The 24774-nt window shown below is 52.4% G+C and overlaps 1 long non-coding RNA gene across 2 annotated transcripts in view; it reads right to left on the bottom strand.

Annotated features, from left to right (window-relative positions):
* Positions 1-17124, bottom strand: part of LOC132359160 (uncharacterized) — a 36946-nt gene extending 19822 nt beyond the window's left edge. Inside the window, exon 1 of one of the 2 annotated variants that reach the window (XR_009500749.1) lies at positions 16793-17124. This is a non-coding gene — a long non-coding RNA (uncharacterized LOC132359160). The remainder of the gene's footprint in view (positions 1-16792) is intronic. The other variant, XR_009500748.1, reaches the window with a different exon arrangement.
* Between the last annotated feature and the right edge of the window lie 7650 nt (positions 17125-24774).

The following is a 24774-nucleotide window of genomic DNA, read 5'->3' as shown; positions in this document are numbered from 1 at the left end:
AAATATGCCCCAGTGTCACAGGTGCTTTCTTTCCTTTCTCCCTCTCCCCCACCCCCCTTACAAATCGAAGTGCTCTTTTAATGGGCTCTTAAAAAGGAATAATTATCCCATGCTTCTTTTGTGGGGGACACATGACACAGCAAGCATCTCTGGTTCATTTCTTTTTTTTTTTTTTTGATAAATTTATTTATTATTTTTGGCTGTTGGGTCTTTGTTGCTGTGCACGGGCTTTCTCTAGATGCAGAGAGCGGGGGCTTCTCTTCGTTGCAGTGCATGGGCTTCTCATTGCAGTGGCATCTCCTGTTGCGGAGCACATGCTCTAGAGCGTGTGGGCTTCAGTAGATGCGGCATGTGGGCTCAGTAGTTGTGGCTCGCAGACTCTAGAGCACAGGCTCAGTAGTTGTGGTGCACGGGCTTAGTTGCTCTGCGGCATGTGTGATCTTCCCAGACCAGGGCTTGAACCCGTGTCCCCTGCATTGGCAGGCAGACTCCCAACCACTACGCCACCAGGGAAGCCCTCACCTCTGGTTCATTTCTGAAATACAGAAAGTGCACGGTCATACTGACTCCCAGCCCTGGAAGCAGCAGGCTGTGCCGTGGAGGGGAATTGCTGGCCCATTCACTTGCTGCTTCTCAGCTGAGTGGTACACTGGCTGGCGCCTGCTAGAAAACCCTTTCCTGGCTCCCTACGGGCTGAGACAGATCTCCAGGGAAAAGGACCACTTTGTCCCTTTGTTCCATTTAGACCTGCAAGTGAGCAGGTTTCTCTCCTGAGTCCAGTCTGGGATGGAAGCTGGCTTCCAGAAAAGTTGGCCTGGTTCCATCCAGGCCTGGCCTGTTGCTAGCTGGTTAAACTTAGTAAGGGTTCTTAACTTCCCTGAAGCTCAGTTACTTCAGCAGCAAAAAGGAGACAAGGGTAGCACCTATGTCTGGCGGTGGGGGGGGGGGGCAGCGTTGTGAGGATGTAAAGAGATAACGCAGTAAGGTTCTTAGCCTCAAGCAGGGCTCATGGCTCACTTCAGTCTTCTTATTTCTATTTTTGTCCATGTCTTTTCCTAAAGAATCTTTCTAGCTGTTGGCAATCAACTTTGTTGCGCAAAGGTTAATACCCGGCGAAAATCACTACTGAGCAAGGTCTAGTGATGGGAACGTCAAAACTGCAAGGATACGGATTTTGTCAGGGCTGCGGGAGTACATGGAGCCCGGCAATGGAGCGGGAGACGAGCCGCTCACAAGCCCAGCCTTGGCTGCAGTCCCAAGTGAAGGGGAGTCTCATACCAGCCAGACCACCACACCCCAAGCCTCGCTACTAACACTGGGTGAGCGGAATGAGCTTTTGCCCTTGACTCCTTAACGCGCTCTGTAGTCCTGTCTCCCTGGGGCGACCTCCTCGCCCTCGCCAAGAAGCGGAGCGAGGCAGGCGCGAACCTGTTCTGTCTCCAAGACTCCGAGGCGCAAACTGAAGAGCCCGCGGTTCCCGTCAAAGAAAACTGGGTCCAGATACCGGAGGATGGGACCTGCTTTTTTTCTCCTGTTCTCAACCGAGCCTTGAGGCAATTTACCCCCAACATTCCCGAGGCCTCCCCATTAAAGTCACTTTCCCGAGTTCTTGCAGATTTTATCGCCCTCCCGAACTCCACCCCTAATTGTTCAGGAGGCCACGGGAGACCAGGGGCAAGGTATCCTCCCCATCCCGTCTCCTGGCCACACCGGAAAGGCAAAGAACTTGGTTTTGCAGAAAAGCAGACGTAGGCGGCGAGGTGTTGTGCGTGGGTGGGGGAAGGGGTGAATGCACCCCAGCTCTCAGGATCGCAGAGCACATGCTTGCTCTCATTGCTGGATGCCTCCGAGAGCAATAGACTTTTTGGTTCTGAAGAAAACTTTATGTCTAGCAAGCCCCGGAGGAAGCTGAATATTCCCCAGGAAAAGAGAAGGTCAACTGGAGTCACATTGATGTGCGTGCATGCCAAACCACCCCTTCCCCCTCCCCCCCCAATGTGTCCCTCTCACCACCACCACCTCGCGTATGCAGTGACACACACACACACACACCGGTTAGGTGTATCCCAAACTAAGGTCATAAGGCTTCCCCACTCTGTCGCTGAGGGCCAAACCCCGGGGCGTTCCTTCTCCCCTCGAGTGGTTGCTCCTTCAACCCTGTTCTGCCCTCTGGTTTCCGTCCCAATCCCCCTCGGACAGTTCTTTCTAGCCTCACTGACCCTCGCCCTGCGCACGGCACTGGGCGACTGAGGGAGCCCAGCGTGGCCACCGGTGCCTCAGCTTCTCTGGCTGACCTGCGTAGATGAGACTGAGGATGCTCAGATCCGCGGGTTATTCTCGCCGCCGAGCGCTCTGGTCCCAGAAGTTCTCTGCTCACCTCCCAGGGCCTGTGAAGCACAGTCTAGCCTCTAGTTGTCGCCTTTCTCTTTTCCTAGCCTCTCTAAACTAGCCATAGAGATCTTACTCGGGGCCATAGGGTGGGGAGATCCCCTTGCACTCCCCTTACACACACACACTCACATACACTTCTCTCAACCTGCTACTCTCCTGGAGACCAAGCCAAAGGCTGCGCTGAAGGCTGGGAGACCTTGACTGTCCTGGGGCTGGGGTGTGGCAGGAGGGATACGCATATGAATAAAGTTTGCTCTCTGTGCCGAGAAAGCTGTGTGGAGCCCAAGAGGGGAGCCAGCGGGGCGTGAGGGGTACCAGAGAAAAGAGTTGGCTGGCCCTGAGGTCTCAGCGAGGACACTGCTGAGGGGTAGGGGAGACGAGGAAGGAAGCCAGAGGCTGTTGCCGAGAGACCGAGGTGATGAATCCTGCTCCCTTCGAGGCTTTGCCCGGGCCTGCATGGCCAAAATCCGAGGCTGGGGAGGTCTATCAGAGTCGGAGTGGGGGTGGGGGGAACACACGACAGGGCATCTCAGCACCCGGCCCCAACCTCTGGTTCCTAGCCCCGGGCAGGAAACTTTCCTCTTTCCTCAGGGCAAGCAGGTCCCCAGAGAGGCCAGGCCAAGTCTGGGGGATGGGGGAGGGGAAGGTAGTGCCGTCTAAGCACCCGGGTCAGCGCCGGAGAATCCAAATCCAATGGAAGAGTGAGGGCAGAGGCCTTGGTGGCTCGGCGATTACCCCCGACGCATACTGATTTCCCCAGTTTCTGCAATTCCAGGTCCTATTCTCATCCCTTATTCAGTTTAGGCTTTGGGTTCCGGCCCTCTCGGGGTCCCCGGCATCCCCAGAGTCCCAGAGTATCCGCCGGACTAGGGACGCCCTGGGCTGGATTCACCAGGGGCCGGGTTCCTCCAGCTCCGCCCGGGGGCACATCGAGCCCTGTGTCCCCAGTCCCCGGCGGGCGGGCGGCGACGGCAGGAGTAGGACAGGCAGCCGCAGGCCGCGCGCGCAACTTTTTTGAATCGCATTGCTGTCCCTCTGAAAGGTGTTATAACAGCAATTCAATTACAGTAAATGGCGCACAGCGTCCTCGCGGCTGGAAAGTCGGTAACTAACTGTGGCCGACCGGTATAAAGGAATGCTGCTAAAGGCACGCTACTTATTTCCCTCTCCTCTTTCTAATTCCCCCTCTTTCCGTCTTTTCTTCGCTCTATATTAATGGTAGCTGGACCACAGGTTAATTAACTCCAAAGAGCTTAGTCTATCTGGACAGAAACACACTGAGAAATTGGCACGAGATCCTAAAAACTGGACGTGGTGTCAAAAAGATCGCCTGAAGTCCCCCGCGTTTCCCTCCACGTCTACAGACCTTGCCTTCAAGGAGCAGAGGTTTAGTCCCAAGTGGCAAACCACCTGGGAGTGTGGTCACCTGGGCGTGCTTGGCGTAAAAATATTCATGCCTGGGCTTAGATCAAGGAACCATGGGCACCAGGAGATCGTGCCCACGAAATCCCACATGGCATGGTCTGCAGGAGCAGACCATGGAGACCCAAGGAGACGTTGGGTCTGTTCCTAGTGTGTCGCCACTTAGAGGTCATTGGAGATAACCGACACACTCGCCATTTGTGTCCTGGCACGTGCATTTCAGGCTAAACTTTAAAGAGCGTTCCATGAAATTAACAATATCAACAAAAGCGATATTAATTAATGATATCAACAAAAAAGCTGCCTGCTTTCCAGAGTGGTGCTGAATCATTACAATACTCCATATGTTAAAATCTAGAGGGAGGGCTGGAGGAGGGGGAGAACCCCTCACAAGTCAGCCTGGCAATCATTTAAATAAAGGTAAAATTAACATGTGTTCCTTTGAAGTTAGAGTATAAACGGCTTAAAAGCGGATTTTATTTAGTGGATGTCGTATCAAAACGGGAAGAAAGGAGTTGCCTCGCCTGGAGTTTTTAGTTTCATAATTTTTAAAAAAAACATCATTTTAGAAAAGGCCAGGATGGCAATGAGGGAATTCGAGTGCTTTCTCGCCGCCCCGAGAGGCCGGCCTCTCCCAGCAGCCACGGGAGGTTTCCAACGTTGGAAACGCTCAGTTTTCTGCGCCAGTGGTAACACAGCCGGAACATGTCTCTGGTCGCTCCACTTTTCCCCTCTCCAGCACTCGGCTAGGCCCGGGAATGTTTGCATGTCTCACTCCTGGAGAGGGCAGAGCGCGCGGCTTAGGGGTTGGAATGGGGACCCGGCCGTGGGCGCCCAGCCTCCAGCGCCGCGGAGCTCTCCACCTGAGCCCCGCGCCCTCCCTGCCCTGGGCAGCGCCCCCCACAGCCACCCTGTCCGGAGGGATCCAGCAGCTGCGAAGAGGGGTGCACTCAGGGTCTCCTGACTCGAGGCCGGACAGGCAGAGGCGTGCGGGGCCCAGCCCAGCCCTAGACATACCGAGCTCTGGCCCATGGGCTGCCAGAGGCGCTTGGGCTGTTTTTGGCTTAGTTTGCTTTAAAACCTAGAGGCGCGGGTTCCTTTCAAGCTCCCTGAAGCCTCTGACCTCCACTTTGCCATTCTCCCCTGTGCCCTCACTTTTTTTTTTTTTCCAAGGCGAGAATAAGATGGCGAGAGGAAGGTTACTCGTGTCCTCAGCTCCCAGGACTGGAGATGGTAGAACATGAGGACCGGGAGGTCACCCGCAGCCTGTCACTTGGAGTTGTCGCCCTCTTCCCCCCCGCTGGAGTTCCTGGTTAATAGGTTGCAGAAGGGGCATTCCTCGCGGGTCCCAGGCGGGATCCGAGTTGCATGAGTTTCACCTCCCCTTCAGTCCCGAGAAAACCCCTCTGTTGTGGGCAAAGCAGGCGGCCCTCAAGACCGCATCTTCATGGTGTTTTTTTATGGAGCCTCCTGCCAGCTCTGCATTCTGCAGGGAAGTTACCCCAACAACTCCCACGTCCCACCGGAGGAGCCTCGAACCCTCTCCAGTCTGGTGCAGGGGTTATCGCGGGCACTCGGCGCGCCCACGGTGCCGTTGATCTCCGCCGAACCCTCGCTCCGCTGTGCCTCCTCCCCGCTGGGGCCTGCGCGCGGCTCCGGCTCGGAGGCGGCACAGTTTCCATTCGGCCAAGGATCCCCTCCTGCCTCCCCTGCTTTCTGCCCGTTATCCCGCCGGCCCTTTTTCACTCTAAGCGATTTTCCTGGAAGCCAGGACAGGCCCCACTGTATTCACTGCGCAAAACCCCGCTTTTAAAGCCCAGCTGGGGGCCTTGGTCCCTCGTAGAAGACAGAGAAAGAGCGAGATTGAGAGCCCAGTGGGTGGCCCTCTTGCAAAGAGAAGGCTCCCCTTCGTTTGCATCTCTGCTCAAGTTTTTACAAGTTATACTTAGGACCTGCTGTCTATTCCTTTACTGTGGGTCTGGAAAATATATATATTGGAGAAGCTGATCTGAGGGTAGCGGCCGCCCTGTAGACATGCGGCCGCTCCCTCCTTAAACCTCCAGGGCGGGACGTTCTGCCCTGGCAACTAGGGTGTCTGCGAAGGCTCTAAATGTGAGATTTGAGGGGCAGTCTACTTTTCCCCACCTTCCTTCTGTAATCACTAAATCCAGGGCGCCAGAAGCCAAGTTCTCCCCCTCGGCCTGGCATAGGAGAGAAAGCTTCCGCAGCTGAGGCCTGTCCCACCGGCCCAGCGGCCACCCGGGTCCTGCCGCCGCTCCCCAACTCCAAGGCGCTGGCAGCGGCTGCTCCAATTGACAGAAACTAGAGGAATCAAGGATTTGAACTTGTAAAACCAGTTAGAGCAACTCTTACAGTTTTCCCTGTCTGCCCACCTGTTAAAGAACACACATTCTTAAGTGGTTTGACTCCATAATTCAGGGATGAGGAGACATTCTTTATTCCGGTCTCTTCCTCCACTGTGGGATCACTGCTCTTAATACAAGCACTTCAGAGAAGTTCTCAGGAATCTAATTTCTGCTCATCCTGGTCTCAGACTTAATGAAACCCAACTATAATTTAGATTATTTCCCAAAAGTACATTGTCGTTTGTCTAACATAGGTAGGTAAAAATTAAAATTGGCAAGTTGATGATTAATTAGTCCTGTTTTTTTCTTCTCTTCCTAAAGTCTGCCAAACTAATAGAAATTGATTTTAGATGACTCCAATTTTAGCATAATTGGCATTATTTATGCTTGTTCGCAAAGTCTTCTACAGCCCTGTCAAACCAGCTTCTTTGCATCTACTCAGCCTGGTCCCATTTCAGAGTTCCTTAGAACTGTTCTCATAGAACCCACCCTCCCCAGTTCTTTTTATTTTTCTCCCCCTGCCCGCCATGGATCAATTACAGAGACAATTGATTTTCCTGTGTCCTGTTTGAACCAGAAAGTGCTGACATCTTGAGGGGTGGACGAAATATGAGTGAGCACGAAATCCCACAAAATATGAAGTAGCCAGGCCAATCTCCAGGTTTAACGATTAAAGTTGTGTGTGCATATACATATGTATGTGTAAGTATATACTTTTGTTTATCCACCCGAACTTGCCTAAGATTGACAGTGGTAAGAAATTTTAATGTAACGTAGGAACACAAGCTGAATGAGAAATCATCTTAACACTCTGGATAAATGAAGAGGAGACCCCAGACCTAAACGTCTAGGAGTAAATCACTAATCATGAAATCCAAAACTCTTCTGAGCTAGAGTCCTACGCTTGCCAGAAAATAATCATTTTTCTCTTTTATTGGAAATAAGATCCTAAATTCCTTTGACTGAAGGGAAGTTACGAGACAAGATGCAATTTTCTCTTTCTTTTCTGACAACTCTGTCATCCAAAGGATCACAGCCATGTCAGGGTGTCTGTCTTGGAAAGAAAAAAAAAAAAAAAAAGGAGAGAGAGAGTGAGCTAGTGAGCGAAACGCTGCAGCCCGTGGCCATCTTTGCATCAAAATTTTCCAGACCTCTATTTTTGATTGTGATCCCACTGATCTGAGTTTGAAATGCAAGCACAGTGAAGCCCCTAAGCCTTCAATCGTGTGAAATTTTCAAAAGATCTCTAGAAGCAATCTCAGGCTGCCTGACCCCTGACAGGCGCCGATCTCTTTATTCCTCTCTCTGCCAGCACTTCATTTGTTGGAATATCTTTCAGATTTGCACCTCCAGATGACAAACCTGAGTGTTTATTATGTGTACATGAATCGGAAATCTTCAAGCCCGCACAAAAGCACCATCTTAAACATAATATTTAATTTCCCAGCCTAAGTGCCTGCTTCTTTATTTGCTTTTCAATAGCTTAAATATTTTTTCCAGGTCTCCCCATATGTCACTTTGATATTTAGATGATTCTCTCTTTTAATCATCATTTCCCCCTTGAAAAAACTCCCCTGTTGCCTGCCTCTGCAGGGCTCACACTGCAACGTCACTGCGCGGCGGGCAGCAAGGCCGCCGAGCTGGACGCAGGGCCGATCCGAGCGCGGGGGTTCCTCTCCAGGCGGGGTGGGGGCCCGTGGAGTTACAGAGAAACGCTTGCTTTTTAGCCGGCGGCCAGGGCTGGGTCGGGACCGGTGACTACCCTCCCATCTCATTCCACCTCTCCTCCTTCAAGCCCTTTTTAATTCCTTCTATTATTTAAAAAAAAAAAAAAAAAAAAAAAACCCTCAGGTGGCTTGGAAAGGTGCCGCTTTAGCTGCTGGAAGTCGGCCCCCGAGCTGACGTCTCTGAGCTTGGACACCGCGTTTAGACATCTTACCCAAATCAGCCGGGCACCCCTGCCTGCCCCGGCATCCCCTCCCACCAGCCTTTCCGTGGGCCCCTAAATCCTGGGGACTTGAGGGCACTAGAGGCAAAGGGAATGTGGGGGAGGGCTTCTTGGGAGAGGACTGCTTTATTAAAATGCCCTCTGTCAAATAATTCCGCGGAAAAGATTTGGGGGTGGGGACTTTGCCCACCCCTCCCCCAGTCTCAGCCCCAGACTGAGCTTTAGATCCCCGCCAGTCGCCCAGGTGGACTGAGCTGGGACAGAGACGCACACCACCCTGCATGAGCGGGAGGTGAATCGCCACCCACAAGCCCAGTCCCAGGTCGGGGAGGTGGTGGGCTGAAGCCTGAACGACCCTCCCTCTGTGTTTGGATGGGCCGTGTTGCTATGATTAACTTATTAAACCCCCTCGTAATTATTTTAATTTGACTCGAAAAAATACTTTGGGCGGCGTTGCGATGTGTTTGTTTTTATCCATCCCCCCCATAAAACCTGTGTTAAAACAAATGTTACTTTTCTCTCTCTGTACATAGACCCTCCCTTTTTGAAATAGACCGCAGGGACTGCCATTAGATCGAATGGCAAGTCTTTATGGAAAGTGTTTTGCATAATTACATACCAAAGCCAGAACAGTCACCTCCACATTTTATGGGTCACAAACCATCAACAATTGCCACATTATTGTCCACGAAACCTTAGTCCCTTCATTGATGGAGGGACTCCACTGCTAATCTAGAACGGGAAAGGATGGAAATTTCTTCTAATAAGAACCTGAGATTATGTCCCCACTGACAACGTGTTTACATATAGTTATAAAGTTCAGAGGACCGACGGGGAGAGGAGAGGAAATCGGACTAGGCCTGATTAAGAGCGGCGCATCGGTCTAATATAGATAGTGCATCAAAAGGAGTGGCTGAATGCCTCTCCCCTTTTCAGATCCGACCCTTTCCTACCTTTGTCATGCAGTAATTAAGATATTCGTATTTAGACTGACAGCTTCTCTAGTAACTGAATAATATTAGCTCTTTTGATGTCAAACTTTTGACAGTTATCACACCAGCACTGGGCAATTTAGCACAAATGCCCTCCTTTAAAAAAAAAAAAAAAAAGATAGAAAACCTCCATCGACTTTGAAGAAATCTAATAAGTGTGATCCTTATCACCAAATGATCTAAATCGCCGCCGACTGACCGCCCAGTTATGAATTACAATTGGTGTTACATAATGAAGCCGAATTTGGGTTTTAGCTCATTGAAGCAGTATTGGTGGGAACTGGGGCGGGGACCCCCAAATTCCTGCGTCCCCATTCCCGACCCCAGAGCCTCTGTCCACTGTGGAAGGAAAACTTCACAAAATCTGTGGGGTCAGGGCGGAGATGGGGGATCCAGCCGAGGTACGGGCAGGTGCAGGCGCAGACCTCAGCGCCCTCGTCCCAGCTCCGGAGAGCCGGGCAGGACTAGGCACCTACTCCCGGGATGACACTTCGCCGTGGCTTTCGGAGCTTGGTCGCCAAATTTGGGATTTGCCAGATGGCAGGATTATCTTCGCGTCTGTTATATTATGTGTGTGTGTGTCGGGGTGGGGGAAAGGATGGAGAGCGAAGGCAGGGAAGTCCAGAGACTGCTCTGGTTCCTTTAAAATACACGCACGTTCCCTCTTTGCCCACTCGGGCTATCGCCGCCTGGCCCCTTACTGATGGCCTTGGCATCTCCCAGCCGCCCCGCGGCAGGCAGCAGGCAGAGACCCCGCCACCCCTGCCCGCATCTCCAGACCCGGGCCCCGTTACCTAGATGCGAGGAGCTAGGCGAGGGGGATGAGAGGGCTTCCCTCTGAGGAGAAATAGAGGGGCAGGAGAGTTGGAAGTGAAGGGGGCAGAGAGGGCAGGTTGAGAGGGCTGAGACTGTGATGGTGACACCTGGAAGGCATTGTCCTTGCGAGCGACACCTGTCAATCTCCGCTCTGGGGTCCCGGGGCCGGGGGCGGGGAGGCCACGGGTCTCCGCGGTGATGTCATCGCAGAGTCCCTTCCCGGCAGAGGGCGGGGAGGACTGAGGGGAGAGGGGGGACCGGAGCCAGGCGGACTGGGAGAAGGGTAGGGGAGGAAAAGAGAGAAAATAAACAGTAATTGCTCTCACTCGCCGCGTCCTCTGCTCTGGATTTACATGGAAATCAATAATCCAACTTTACTATTATTTCTAATCTTGAATGACCCGTCTTGCCTTTTCATTGGGGGAGGAGGAACAGCTTTACAACGTCCTATCCCACACCATCCTCCATCCCTGAGAGAACCCCGTTATTCCAAAAGCCTTGAGGTGACTGACCCTCCTTCCAGACCCAGCTCCCTCTTTCCTGGCGGCCGTTCCAAGCCGGAGGCTTCAGGCTTAAGGAGGAAACATTCGGGGATGAGTTGTGAAAGTCCTGTGATATTGCAGGGGGTGAGGGGAGAGTTAATTAACGCGGGGCTGGCTCAGCGAGTGGGAGAGGGGGAATCGGCGTGGGTGGGCGGGCCGGGTCGAACATCGGGGTGCGCTCAGTGCTGGGGGCTGGTGATCTGGAGGCCCAGCTTGGAGGCCTTGGCTGGGGGAGGCGGGGCGGAGGGAGTGACCTGCCGTGGCCTCCGCGGGGGCTGCTGGCGTGCCCCAAGGACTCTCCTGTTGGTCCCCGGGAAATTCTGATCTCCCACCTACTGAGCTCCCACCCCACCCCACCGAGCGCTACTGGACTCTCCCTCTTCCTATTCTTTTCGGCCTGAGCTAATTAGCAGCCTGCCAGCAGCCTGATTTATGGAAACGCTCGGGCGGGCGGAGACGCGCTGCTCGCCGCGTCCGGCTGCCTCGGGGTGGAGTGGAGGAGGAGTCTCCACCTGCCCCCTCCGACGAGTTTCCCTCCGCCCGGCCGGAAACTGGAAGTTGCCGTCCCCGCTCTCCACCCTCCACCCCGGCGGGTCCGGACGCGCCCTGCGCCCCTCATGCCCCAGCCTGGGACACTGGGAGCCCTGGCGCCAGCGGGGCGGGTGGGGGGTGGTGGCCGCGCAGCCGACGGCGGAGTCCCAGCCGCCGGGTTCCAGCCCGGCTGACCCGGAGGGCGGGCTGGGAGCGGGAAGTGCGGGAGCCCTGTGCACCCGGGTGGGGCGCCTCCTTCCCCGCGTCGCGGTCTGTAGAGAAGGGAAATCGACCTGAAGGGGGAGACGACGCTGCACGAGGTCGGCAGCAGGCCCCCAGGCCGCGAGGTGGCGTCGCAGGCCACGGTGGGCCGAGTGGAGCCACCAGCCCAACTTGCCCCCACGTCGCTAGTGACTGTCCCCGGGGAGGGTGTGGTCCTCTTCACTCTCTCTCCCCATCACTTTCTCCTGGGTCTCATCCTCAGAGTCCTCTGAGTCACAGCCTCCAGCCTAGAGTCAGAATTTCGAGCAGGGCTAAGGCAGGGGCAACAGAACGTCTCTAAGAGCCAACCGGCCTGGCACTTGCCCCCAAACTCGGGCGCTGTCTCCTCACTTTCCTTGGGTGGCGCTCGGTGGTCCCAGGACAGAGGAAAAGAGAGTTACTCCCTCTCTTCTCAGTTGACCCAAGAAGTGAGGATGGAGAGGGAAAGGGGTGGAGGGCTCAGGGGATAAAGTGCATAGGACCTGTTGCTGGTGCTCCAGCAGAGCGGCGCCTCTCCCGGGAGGATATCGAATGCCGACTTCTCCAAGAAACAACGTCGGAGAGGGGCAAAGGAAAAGGACGGAAACCTCTGTGCCCTTCTCGCCTGGGAGAAGTGTTGGAGGAAAGAGACCCTAGCCGACCCAGAGGGCAAGAAGCTCCGGGCATGCTCCTTCAGACTTGGGGTGGGATAGGGACCTGGGGGTGAAGTCACTGGGAAGGGGACTGTCCCCCCAAGCCTTGGTTTGACTAAAGTTGCAGTTGTGGGGAACTTAAGCTCTCCAAGAAAATGTGTCAAGTTTATTTTAAAACACCCCACCAGTTCACCTTCCTTAGAAGCCATATCTGAACCCCTTGCCTGGGGCAGGTGGAGAACTAAGACCGTTCTCCCCATCACAAGACCTCCGGATGCCTGTCCCGGTCCCTTTCTTTTCCGGGTTCTCTTGTAGATAAGGCCATTTGATGTCCCTGAGAACCCGAAGCACCTCCCTCCCCTCCCCTCCCCACCCCACCCCCAGGATCCCTGGGCCCCTGGGAAATTTAGTTTCCTGCTCTTCTTCCCCACCTTCCTCCCTGCCTCTGCCGCCATTTTCGAAGGGTTAGTTAAGGCAGGCCGGGGGTCGGGGGTCAGGCAGGCCCCGGTCTTTCTCCGCTCGGCTGGAGGAAGTTGGCACCCTCAGCTGGGTGAGGCATATATCATGGCATTTACCGTGGGTGGCGGCCCCTCTGAATTTCCAGCTGTTCTGAGGGCTAGGGTCGCCTGCCCAAGACACACTGCGGTGGCCCAAATCTGCCCAAGTCCAAGTGGAAATGGAGACCCACCCCTGCCAAAATGTCACCTTCAGGCAGCACAAGTCCCAGGACTGCTCAGTCACCCAAGGGCCAAGTTCCAATCTCAGAGCCTTGCGGGGCCGCCGCTCCCAGGGCAATCGCAAGCAGATTTCAGGGTCTGCAGCCCGCACAGCAAATGCTGGCGGTTAGGCGCCCAAGTAATATTCTTCATTCGTCTTTTTCAAAGTTGATTTATAGCAATCGACAGGTTAAAGCCTCATCTGACTTCATTACTTTTAAAAGCTGTCTATTTCACAACTGTCACTTTTCATCGCTTAACTCAAATAAATACTTGAAGAAATGAATTGGAAGAGACTTTTAGATCATGTTTGTAATCCTTGGTCGCCACGTTAACATTCCTCGTGACCTGACCCTCTGAGTTTCTGCAGACTCCTAATGCCGAAATTTCCTGCGTTTATACCAGAAAACTTCAAGGAAGGTGAGGTGGCCAAAAGTATGGACTAAAAGAAGAAGTGCAGCTGGTGACAAGTCAGCGACCGGGTGCAGCCTCAGGAAAGCTTCCCGGTGGCGGCCAGGGCCCAGGCCGGGCACCCAAAGCCTCTGCGTAAGGGGGCAGCTCTCGGGGCAGGGCGCTCCAGTGGATCGAACTGTTGAAAAGAGGGCCCAGCCTAAACGGCTGCGCGTGTCGCCCGGGTCCCAGAGATCCGGGCGCAGAGCTACGTAGGAGGAAGTTCATGCAGGATGGAAATGCTGTTCATCGTTACTATTTATTAGTACTATTATTTCTAGCATTGTTTCCAAACTGGTCGTGATGGGCCCAACAACCGCAAGTTGAGAGTGGCAGGGTGAAAGGCATTCCCTCCCGGTCGTCTTTGACTTAGAGCTTGTGAGATACCCACGGAAGGCAATTGTGAAAACGAAATCGCATGTGTGGAAGTAGTTCAATAAATGGAAATAGTTTCTTCTTCAATTTCGCTGCCATTTGCCCAATGCTGGGTTTTCCAGGGCTGGTGTTAATCTCTCTCTCTCTCTCTCTCTTCCTCTCTCTCACCCACCCACCCACAAGGAACCAGCTCTCAGAAGTAGGTTCAAGAAAGAAAGAAAAGAAAGAAAAACGGGGGGGGGGGGGCGGGGACGAAAGGGAAAAATGTAAAGAACGAGAAGGAAAGGAAAGGAAAAAGAAAAACCTATCAAACTGTAAACTACCTAGTTTGGGGACAAACCAATAACGAATGCATTAGATTTTCTTTCCTTTATTTTATCTTAAAAAAAAAAAAAAAAAAAAGGAGAAAAAGAAAAAAGAAGCGAAGTCTCCCGAGACCGGGGAGAAGGAGCTCTGGGCGACTCCCTCGGCGTGTTTGGGTTCGGCCTTCCACGACCGGACCGAGGCTGACCCCGCGTGCGGTCCCCGGGCCTTGCGGGCCCCGCACCCTCGCACCGGCCCCGCCCGGGTCCCATCGCGAATACGGACTTCACAGATTCCCTGGAGCCAAGGTGCACGGAATGTGCCCCGCCTGGGTCCCGCCGCGTTCCCTGCCGCTGCCAGCTTCCCCGTCGTGGCCTCGGGCCTTCGCCCACCCCGAGAACTGGTCGGCCTAGCGGGTCTGAGGGCTCCCCGACTTTTGACGCCGAGGCGAAAGGAAGCCGGCGTGAACGATGCTCGGTGGCCGCCGCCTCACTGCGGGAACGCGGCCGCGGCGCTCAGCGCCGGACAGCCCGGCGCGCTGCCGTACCCTGGAGCGCCACCTCGCTGCGGAAACTGGAATTACGCGGCCATGCCGCCCAGCCTCCTGCCTAACTTGACCGTCACCAGAGTTTTTCCTTCATCTAAACCTTAAGAGAAGCCGAAACGCGCAGGCCTTCTTCCCACCAATTAAAACCCGTGATCTGTGACCGACATATCCCGTGATGTCTGCACTGGGATAAAGGGCAAATAACAGGAGAAAGAGGAACAAATATATAGGTACAATATCTCCAAGTCTAAATTGTGATGCTGCTTTCATAGAAAAGATAAAATAAATGAGCGATGTCCTCTCGGAGGCCACGGGTTGCCACGGGTTCGGGCCGCCGTGTGTTTCGGGCCACTCAGCTGTGGCCAATGCAGATATCTCCCATGAGGCGGGTGCTTATGAAGTCATCCCTTCCCAATTACGAGTTCCACCGAAATCCACTCATTCTGATCAGACGGACATCAGAGGGGCTGCGCCATGCCAGTCGCCAGCCTACTGGGACTTGTTCCCTGCAGCCCTTGGCTCTGCTGACAAAATAACCACAAAATGCAGCCCCTAACTTGTACACCTGTGGGCCAGTGAAAACAGGAACGGCAAGAGTTACAAATCACACAGCATTTCTCTCTAAGGTGCAACTTTGACCCTATTTTATCCAGTTGGTAACTTAAGAGTTTTGCCCTACTCTTAAGCCCACAAGACTAAAAATATACAGAAAATTTAACTCATATGTGAATTTGTTCAATTTGTTTTCAAAGTGCACTGCCCCAGAGATAGGGTTATAAGTAAAATATTTTCACACACAAAAAAGATTTTTCCTGTTAAAAATAGAGTGTATACCTTATGTTGATAAGATTTGTGTGTTTTCTTTGTTTTCAGGCAGGTACAGAAACTTTTTCTAATTGAGTTTTGACTGCAAGTTTGTTTTTGTTTAAAGGAACTCGGTGGATCCCACATGGAATGATGGCTGAACTGGGAACTATGGGGTGGGGGGAGACTGTGCACGTGGTGGTGTGTAAGCCCCTGCATTTCCCTGCCTGAGCAAACCCAACATAGAGACCCTTTCTCTGAAACTCTGCCCTCCCTGAGTTGGCAGGGTGAGTTCCCAAAGGGCCAGCAGGCAAAGGAGGGAGTACTCCTCACTGAAGATTAGGAGGCTCTCAGAGAGCCCTTGCTCAGAAATTATAGGGCTGCACCAGGAAAATAGCCAGGTTGGCTTGCTGGGTGGTTTGTGCCTTCTCCATCAGGCTAGGAAACATTCCTGAGATACCGTACAGGAAAGAGGCCCCAATTTCTTAGCAGGATTTGAATAAGGATTCCTCACCCCAGACAGCTGAGAAGGGGTGGCCCAGCCCCTGGGAGTCCTGGGGCTTTCTCGCCCAAAGGGATGCTATGCTGGGGGAGAAGGGAGTTGCTGAGACATCCTGGGAACTAAGAGGCAATTCCTGAGAGGTTCCAGGGGTCCACTGAGGGACAGCCATGGGGACCAGGGACAAAACCAGAGAAAAGGAAAGCAGAGAAAATAATATGCTTAAATCGATGTGCCTCTAGTTTTGAGCAGTCTAAATTGGAAAGGTTTTTCTTCTCTCTCTCTCTTTCTCCCTCTCTCCTTCTCTTCCCTCCCTTCATTTCTCTCTCCTCCACCCCCTCCGCTTCTCACATTAAGATTTTCTGGGGTTTGTTTTCTCCACCGAATAATGCCTGGAGATGAAAAATGATTTTTATTGCTATTACACTTCCTACCACAAGATGCAGTGCAAGGCGACAGAGTTTGTATTACAACTATGTCACAATGTTTCACTGATGCAAAACATGTAGCCAGAGGGTGTTGCTAATGACTCCTGGATTAGAGCGAGATTGAGACTGGGAGAAGGAGAAAGAGAGAGAGAGAGAGAGAACAAGAGAGAGAGAGAGAGGAAAGGAGAAGAGAGAGGAATTTCATTAGAAGAAGGGGGGGGGGTCACCGTATAATCAAGTCTAATAATCTAATCAGAATATTTTCAGATTTCAAGGTTCTTTCCACGCTTGAGAGTATGAGCTAGAGAGAGAGCAATATCCTTTTAAACACCACAGAGGTTGCCTTTTTTTTTTTTTTTTTTGCATGTTAATAACTATTAATTATGTTTACAGTCAGTTAAGTGAAGAACTCTCCTTTTGGAAAGAATCTAACTTCGGAAAACGCTTAATATCAGATTAAAGGCATTTCCAGGAGCCGCCCCGCTTGGAGGGAGGTGGGGACCCGGTAATCACCCCGGGGTGTGCGGAGCGCCACGCGGCCTGCAGAGGGTCACCGCCCCCGCCCGCGGTCGTGCACACACTTGCACACCTGCCTGGGAACGCCTGCTGGGGCTCAGGGTACGCGCCGGGGCAGCCCAGGCCCAGCCTGGGCCCGGGGATCGGCCTCCGCTCGGTCTTGGCGAAAAGGTCCCTCCGGGCTCCGAACTCCCCGGCGCCCTCCCGCGGGACCAGCTCTATTTAGGGAAGCGGGAGGTTTCGCGGTTCCTACCGTGGCCCGGGCCGGTCCCACCGCCCTGCAGTCCGCTTCTGCCCCCCGGGGCACAGCGAGAAGGGCATCCCCCTCAGGGCCGGGGCCCTTTGAACCCGGGAGCCCTGGGCTCCCAGCCCGCCGCGCGGAGCTCGCTCGGGGCCCGGCTGCGGAGCGGAGTGTGGGTGGCGGGTGGGGTGGAAGGGGAGTGGGGGAGGCGGAGGGGGGCGGGGGCGGGGGCGGGAGCCGGGCGTTAAGCCTGGAAGCTTGGCTGTTTACCCAAACGATTTTCCTTTCAGGCCCGAGACACCAATGAGACAAGATCAAGCTCCCCTCTTCGCTGTGTGCTTGTGTGTGTCGCCTCCTCCAAGCGGGGCTTTGTGAATGGGGGCTCCGGGACGCCGGCTGGGAGGGATCAGAGGCCGACCCGGGCGCCAGCGCCTCCTCTCGGGGGCTGGGAGAAGCCAGGCGGAGGGCGCGGGGTCTGAGCGCACCGAAGGGCGCCCCAGACGCACAGCGGTCCCGACCGAGAGAAACGAGCGACAGGGACACAGGCCGCGGAGAGCTAAGGGCTGCATCCCCAAAAGCCGAGCCGGGAGACGCCTGGTCCCGTGTGGGAGGGGGAGGGGGGAGAGAATAATATGAATCACATCCTCCTTCCAGTCCCTTAATTTCTGATCCTTCCAAAGCTTAAATCAGCTCCTTGGGCCACTGATTTCTTCCCGACTCCCTCGCTCGAGATCTATTAGCTGTAAATTCGGCCAAGGTTTTGGTGATTACAGTACAACGCAGGCCGCGTAACACGCGCCGCTGGGCCTGCGCCTGGGTGCCTCCTCGCTCCGAAACACGATTAGAAAGCAAGAGGGGATGGATGGTCTGTATTGACAAGACATTTGTCCTTTTAAAAGGGGTCCATATCCAAGAATATCTATCAGCCTAAGGGGAGTGGGGAGGAGGGAAGGGACGATGATGGGGGCAAAGTCCCAGCCCCAGCGCTGCAGGTGATCGCCGTCCTGGGCGTGGCTCCTGCTGAGGCTCCAGGGGCTGTCCGGGACCGAAACGTCGTTTGCAAAACAATAACAACAATATTAGGAGTATTACTGATAATAAGAAGAATCTGGAAGGCGGGGTGATATTTATTCGAGGTCTTAAGATAAAATCCGGCCTCAAGGCGTCGTATGTATATTTGGTGGCCTGTCTCTGACAACTTATTCCCCTCGGCCTAGGCCGATTAAAGGCTTACCCAAGAACTTGTTTCTGGAAGAAAAAGGTGTCATTCCGATGCTTCTGACCCAGCTACTATTGCTCCCCCTGTCTCGGCCTGCCCCTGCTCCTCCCAAACCGCACACTGAAGGGTCTTTTCTTTTTTCTTGTTTGCTTTTAAAAAACAAACCACCACCCCCTTTCCCAGGAAGTTCTTATTTAACAGAAATTCCCTTCCCTTGGTGCTGACCGGGGCAGGGCGTATTAGAAACCTGCTAACACTTGCTTCAGGCCTCAGTGTCTTCCGTTCACGGTGGTCCAGGCCTGAACAAACACGCTGGGGGAGGAAGGGCAGGGGCCTCGGGTTTTCTCCCAGTATGTTGGGGGTGGAGGGCTGTGCCTTTGGGGCTTAGAGGGGGCAGAAGCAGCTGGTGGACACCTAGGCACGAGTTGGGGGCTTGGGGACCGCAGCTATGCTGTGGTTGATCCCGGATCAACGTGTAGGAGAGAGGAGATGCTCACGGAGGAAACCGGACGTGCCTCATAATAATAAGAACCACAGCTAACATTTATTGAGTGCTTACTATGTACCAGACATCGTGTCCATCCCCCCAGGGAGGCCTACCCTTGGCCGAGGATACACCATGGTGGCCAAGGGTAGGCCTCAGAGCAGGGAAGACGGGAGGGAGCAGGCAGGTAGCCAGGTAGGTGGGATCCCATGGCTGAGGATAGAGGTTTCTGCCCCGCAATGCGTTTTCTGCCCGGTGAGGAGGGGGCGCTGCGGGCAGCCAGGAGCCGGGTCATGGCATCCTTCCTCCCTGTCTGTGGTCCTTTTCCCACATCCGGCCTGCCCCGCGTGGCCACGCACGGTGTGGGCCCCAAATCTCTGGCCGGGGAAAAGGAAGACCAACAGTTTCAGTGATGTGCTCATTTCTTCCCGCTGGAACTCTGGAGGCAAGTCGACTGGGCCGTGAGGACGGCGAAGGCCAGGCGAGGGTCAGGGCGAGTGCTGGGCGCGCCGAGACCAGGCCCACAGCCAAGCCCGAGGCCCCGTGTTCCGCGCCTCCTCCGCCCTCCCAGGCCCAGGGCGCGGCGGCGCTGCTCCAGGAGAGGTGCGCCTCCCTCTCGGGGCCGGGGACACTGCACCGGCTCCGGGGCCTCCGCAGTCCTCGCGGCCCGGTGCGGGCCCCAGGGCAGGAGCGGGGCGCAGGCCGTGCCGCCCCCTGGCCGCGCTCGGGCTGCTCTCCACGCCCCACCCCGCAGGGGTGCTCCAGCCTCCGCTCCGAGGCCTCTCCGGGAACCGGACTTTGGCGCCATGCATGGCCTCTCCCTCCCATCCCCCTAAAACAGGGGCTGAGACTCGCCGATGACCCCGTGCCGTGCCCCGCGAGGGTGGAAAAAAGCAGGCGCTGCTCTCTGTCTGGAGACAAAAGGCCTCCGCGCTCAGGCTCCTTCGGGCTCAGCCGCTGCGCGTTTCGCACCCGCCTCCACCTATGCAGAGCATTCGGGAGCAGGTGGAAGTGTCGTGGTAGGGGTGGCTCGTAGTAGAGGGCCTTGATTGATCCCAGAAATTGAACACCTCCGAGTCCAAGGGCATAGGCACGACCCGGGTATCTGCCCTAGCCCACCCCGCCAGCCCCCATCCAGCCATCCTCCTATAAAGGGGCTCCCTCGTCGCTGTTTTTTTGCTTCTGGTCTCATTGCAAATCACCTGGCAGCTCGGAAATGCTCGCTCCTGATATCGACCTGCAGAGGTTATTTCTTTCCCTAAAAACGAGTCTGGCTTTCCTTCTTCTACTACGCGCCCAAAGGAGAATTCACTGGTCTTCACATTAAGAAAGAAAAAAAAAAAATCTTAAAACTCTCCCTGGGTGAGAGAAGTGGTGGGCCGCGCGGAGTTTCCTGTCTCCCCACGCTGACTCCCCGCCGCACCTGGAAAGCTAGTCCTGCGAAGAAGAAATAGCCTTATCCTTCAGTCTATCATTTCGGTATTGCAAATAACAACCGTGGAGCGAGAAATACCCCCGGCCTAAGAATACTGACAGATGATAGTAGCGATATTCATAATCGATCCTTTAATAGGCAGACGTCATAAATCATGTTCAATTCCTTGACAGAACAGTACTTTACTTAATAATATAATTAAGATTAAAACTCCAGAGGTATTGGAGGCAGCAGGTATTGATAGCTTCAAAAATTGCGTTCTGGATATGATGGTGGAAGGGGAAAAGACCTTTGGAATATATAAACCCCCTTCCCAAAAGGTGGGGTTTTCAGGGTGCTCCTGTCTCGGGAGCCCTTTTGACCTTTTCGGCCCCCCACTCCCAACATACACCTTTTTTCCCCATCAGTAATTCCCATCTCTGATTAGGTGAGCTAGGAGTAGACCAGCTCTTTCTTAGAAATGGTATGGAGGAGAATAAGGAGAAATAGGTCTTGGCTTGGGTGAATGTCCCGGGTTTAGGAATCCTTTAAAAACCCATTCCTTCAGCCTTGAATCTGGAGGGAAAAAAATGTTTAGGAGACCTAGGAAATGAAGTTTTTTGGCTCTTTCAATACAATTAATTTCCTCAACAATGTTTTCAAAATTACATATAAATCACTGAACATATGCAGGTACCCCATCCACTCAATTTCTGCAATTTAACTACCCGTGAGCCTTTCCAGCACTGCTTTGCAGTCAGAATCATGGACCTCAGGATGAAAACCAACACTTCACTTGAAAAGTAAAACCAGAGGGACAGGGTCCTGTGCAGGGGTGATGGTCTGCTCAGTGCTTCATGAGTAGAGCTGATTGTAAGTGCGGCTAAAATTATTTCAAAGAACAGAATATTAATCAAATCAATCAGAGCTGACAAATGAGAAATATTTGAAAGTCAGGGGTAATTTACAACTTTGTTATTAGTTAAGAATCGCCTGCCTTGTAACAGTAATTAATAACACTTAGAGAGGAACGATTTGGAAATCCCCCTCCCATGCTTTTTATTTTCCTCTGTCTCTTGAGGAAGGAAAGAAAGGAAGCAAATGAGTGATCAGTAGAAACAGGAAAAACACTGAGTCGTTTGTGGGGAGAACAAAACTGGAAAATATAAAAGAAAGGAAAAAAAATTAGCCTCATGGGAGGCCATCAGGAAATAAAGAAAATATAGGAGGAGGGGTAGTAAATCAGAAAATGAATTCTGTAACCATACCCCATGAGCAGGCTGGCTAAAGGTTGAATTTCAAATGGCCCAGAAACCCCATCAAAATGAACAGTGCTGCTAAAAAATCTTGAAAGTAGCTCAGCTCTGAATCAAGGCAGAGCTCAGGGCATTGTCTGTTTTGTTGTTGTTAACAATGTATTTCTTTATAGCCCAGGAGCAGACGTGTGCAGGCTCTTTCCCAAATTCCATCCCTGGAGACCGGACTGGCTTTCATGTTTCTGGTGTTAACTCTCCTCTTGGTCACAGTCAGTCCCCTCCCCCCAGCCTTACATTGATTATTAGATTGTCTCAGCCCCACCTAAACAGCACACCAAAATAATGACGTTGAAAAACTATAAATCATTTCAGCGTCTGAGCTTGGAAAACCACTTCAGTCAACAGGCTTGCTGTGAAAAGGTAAAGAAATCCCCAGCCTTCTGTTCACTGAGGAAAAGCTGCTACTTCTTCGAACTTTTATTTGTTAGATGGGGGAATTTTTTAGATTAGTTAAAAAAGGATGGAGGGGAAAAAATAACTTTGGCAAACTTTATCTGGTCTTTATTATAAGCCCCAGTCTTGTCTCCTTGAGCTCAGGCTGGGTCTACACAACGTAGCTAGAGATTGAGATTTATTGGTCTCTAAATGAAAAGATTCATTTGATATAAGAGGTTAACTCAAAGTTCCTATACTGTGACTAGCTTCGGCAAACGCCTCTGTCAAGTCAGCACAAAAGCAGTTTAAAAAAATCTTAAAAACACACAGAGATATAGACACACAAACACACTCGCCCACTTAAGCTGCAAATGCAATTCTCTTTTCTTTGTTGTTTCTTCTGTCATTACAAACCTCCAGCTTCACTCTAGGTGGCTGGGATGGTTGGCTCCCCCCATGCACATGCAGCTGAACTTTGCCATTTTGTATCTTTTGCTTTTACTAGCAGTGAATGAAAGGATAAGGGGAGGGGGGGAGAGAAAGTAAAAGAGGAGAAGTGAACTAATTCAAATAAAGCAGAATACTTTGTAAATGAAGTGCATGGAGGAGAGAGAGAGAGGTGAATGGAGGAAAGTGGCTCTAGAATAAAAATAGACAAACTGTTTGAAAATTGATGAAACGGGTTTTCAGTGATTAGAGTCTATGAACCCAGTAGGAACCTGGCAGAATGTAAGGTTGTGAAGAAGGGTCCAGGAGAGAGAGAGAATATACCAGAGACTTTGAGAGGGGAGCAGGGAGGTGACACAGCGAGGACCTGAGATCCTGGGCTAGAAGCAAACTATGGACATGCTAATGAAGGAAAATTAACCTTCGCGTTGGGTCTGTGACATGGGCCCTCCGCTGAATGCCTGACCCAGGGGCTGCAAGCCGCTTCACTCTGCACCAGCGAAATGAGATAATCGCCCTGAAACTCACCAGCCTTGGTGCACACAGGCTCCGAAACACTGCTGTGGAGAGTGCAGAGTAGCTAGCAGCTCTTCCAAAGAAAAGGAAAACAGATGAGAAGCAACCAGAAGCACAACCAGGCACAGAAAGCAAACCCATAGACCCTGGGCGCATTTGCTTAACTCCCAAGCCCCTCCAGGCTGGCACGTTAAAGACAGGATCAGGGCCTGCAAAATAAAAAATATTTTCATCTCTCTTGCTCCAGTCTGTCACCAAATGCCCCGGATAACTGGGCGTTGGTGAGGCAACACAAGGGATAAATGGATTTTATCTCCAGGAACGTGGTCACTGGGCCAGGGGATTATTGCTTAGGCAAAGAAAATATATGGGGGGGGGGGATAAAGAACAGAGAGAGGTTGAAGAGGACAGTCACAAAGACAAACAAGCAGAAAAGAAATTTGAAGGGAAATTTTTAAAGTGGCTGTGGTTACACATCACAGACACTGAGACATTAAAACACACACACACACACACACACACAGGGATTTTATTAAACAAACAAGCCAACAACCAAACGCACATCAAAAACACATTGGCCCCTGCTGTCATAGGGAAAGGGGATTTGAAATGATTGTGGGGTTCTGGTAGGGACCCTTCTGGCCTTTGTTGCAGTTCTCTCTCTCTCTGTCTCTCTCAGGGTTTTCCAGAAACCCTGAAGTCCCGGATGGAGAAGGGGCCTCCCAGAAGCTGCACAGGGAGGACTCCCTGTTGGAGGCGAAGGGGTCGTGTTTCCAAGTAGAGACATCAACAAACCGCAATCTTAGTGACAGTGACAGCGCAAAATTATGTTTAATGTTGCAAGGGGGAAAGGGGAAATATAAAATTAGCAGAGAAAATGTTTCCCAGACCTTCCTTACAATTAGGGCCACAGCATAGGGATGGATGGGCACAAGACGGGGTGGAAACTCGAGGACCAGAACCTGCAAGGCCACAGCACTGGTGGAGGCAAAGTTCCTTCCCACCCGGGAGTCCTCATCCCCTGGGAGGAAAAGGAAGGCTTCTGGAGAGAGGCTGATGACATTCCGCCCAATCACTTCACTCGGTTCAGAACCTTTCTTTTGGAGAAGAGAAGAGGTTCTGGATGTTCTAACGTGGTGGAGATGACAGTTCAATGACTGGCCTGCTCAGTCCCAAAGCCACAGGGTATTAAAATCAGTGATGAAGCTGGTGAAAGGGCAACCCAGCCTGGAAAATGGAGAAGGAAGTGGGGAGACAGATATGAGACCTCAGACCCCTCCCCCTCATTTTGAAAACCTGGGTGTCTATAGGGAGAAGATGCTGAGGGGAAGTAAGAATTATGTAATAAATTAGCAAGCCCCTCTTTGGAACTTGCTAGCAACCCTGCCTCAGCGGCCCAGTACAGGTGAGCTGGACCCCACCGCTTTCTCGTGATGCTCTGTGTCTCCATAGGCGCCCCCCTGCCAGCTCCTGCTCAGGCCAAGGACAGGCAGACTGCCACTAGGCAGTCAAGGGGATTGGCCCAGAGAGAGTCAGGGAGGTGGCAACGGTGACATTTTCAAGGAGGAAGCAGTTTCTGTTCAATGCAGATTATTTCCTAAACTGCTTATTGAAAGAGACAGAGATGAGAGAAAGCGGGGGTGGGGGGGATGGAGAATGAATCCCCGATTCTCGTCCTGTTGTGGTTATAAAGAATTTAATTTTGCCTTTGTCTGGAAACCACTGTATTACTGTGGTTATTAAACAACCTGGCTTCCCTTCTTACTGTCAGGCAAGGAGAGGAGGGATGAGAGAGAGGGTGAATGGAAAATTCCTTTTCAAATAATACAAATTAAAAGTAAATGTATTTTTAAAAACTAAATCGGGCTGATAAAGGCAGGAGATGAGAAATTGCAGTAAGAGAGAGAAATGGGGGAAAAACATAGAAAATAGTATGATTTTTTAAAAGACTAATCTGTGCAGAATTATCAGGAAAAACAACCCGGGGTGGAAAAAAGCCACTGCCATTTCTTATGTGGTAGCTCCACGACCTTAGGAAAAATGGGGAAGCAGCTCTACGTTGGGGTTGTAGTTTCACACTTTGATTTTAGCAACAAGTATCAAAAGATCTAAACTAATTGACTGTAGAGTTCCTTGGCCCTTCTCCAAAGAGCAATATAGATTTAATTGTATGTTGTTTAAAACTCCATTTCTCGAACAGTGTGAAACATGTAATAAAAGTCA

Source organism: Balaenoptera ricei, chromosome 2 (genome assembly GCF_028023285.1).
Source record: "Balaenoptera ricei isolate mBalRic1 chromosome 2, mBalRic1.hap2, whole genome shotgun sequence".
Taxonomy (NCBI): domain Eukaryota; kingdom Metazoa; phylum Chordata; class Mammalia; order Artiodactyla; family Balaenopteridae; genus Balaenoptera; species Balaenoptera ricei.
This window is presented reverse-complemented; position numbering and strand designations above follow the sequence as displayed.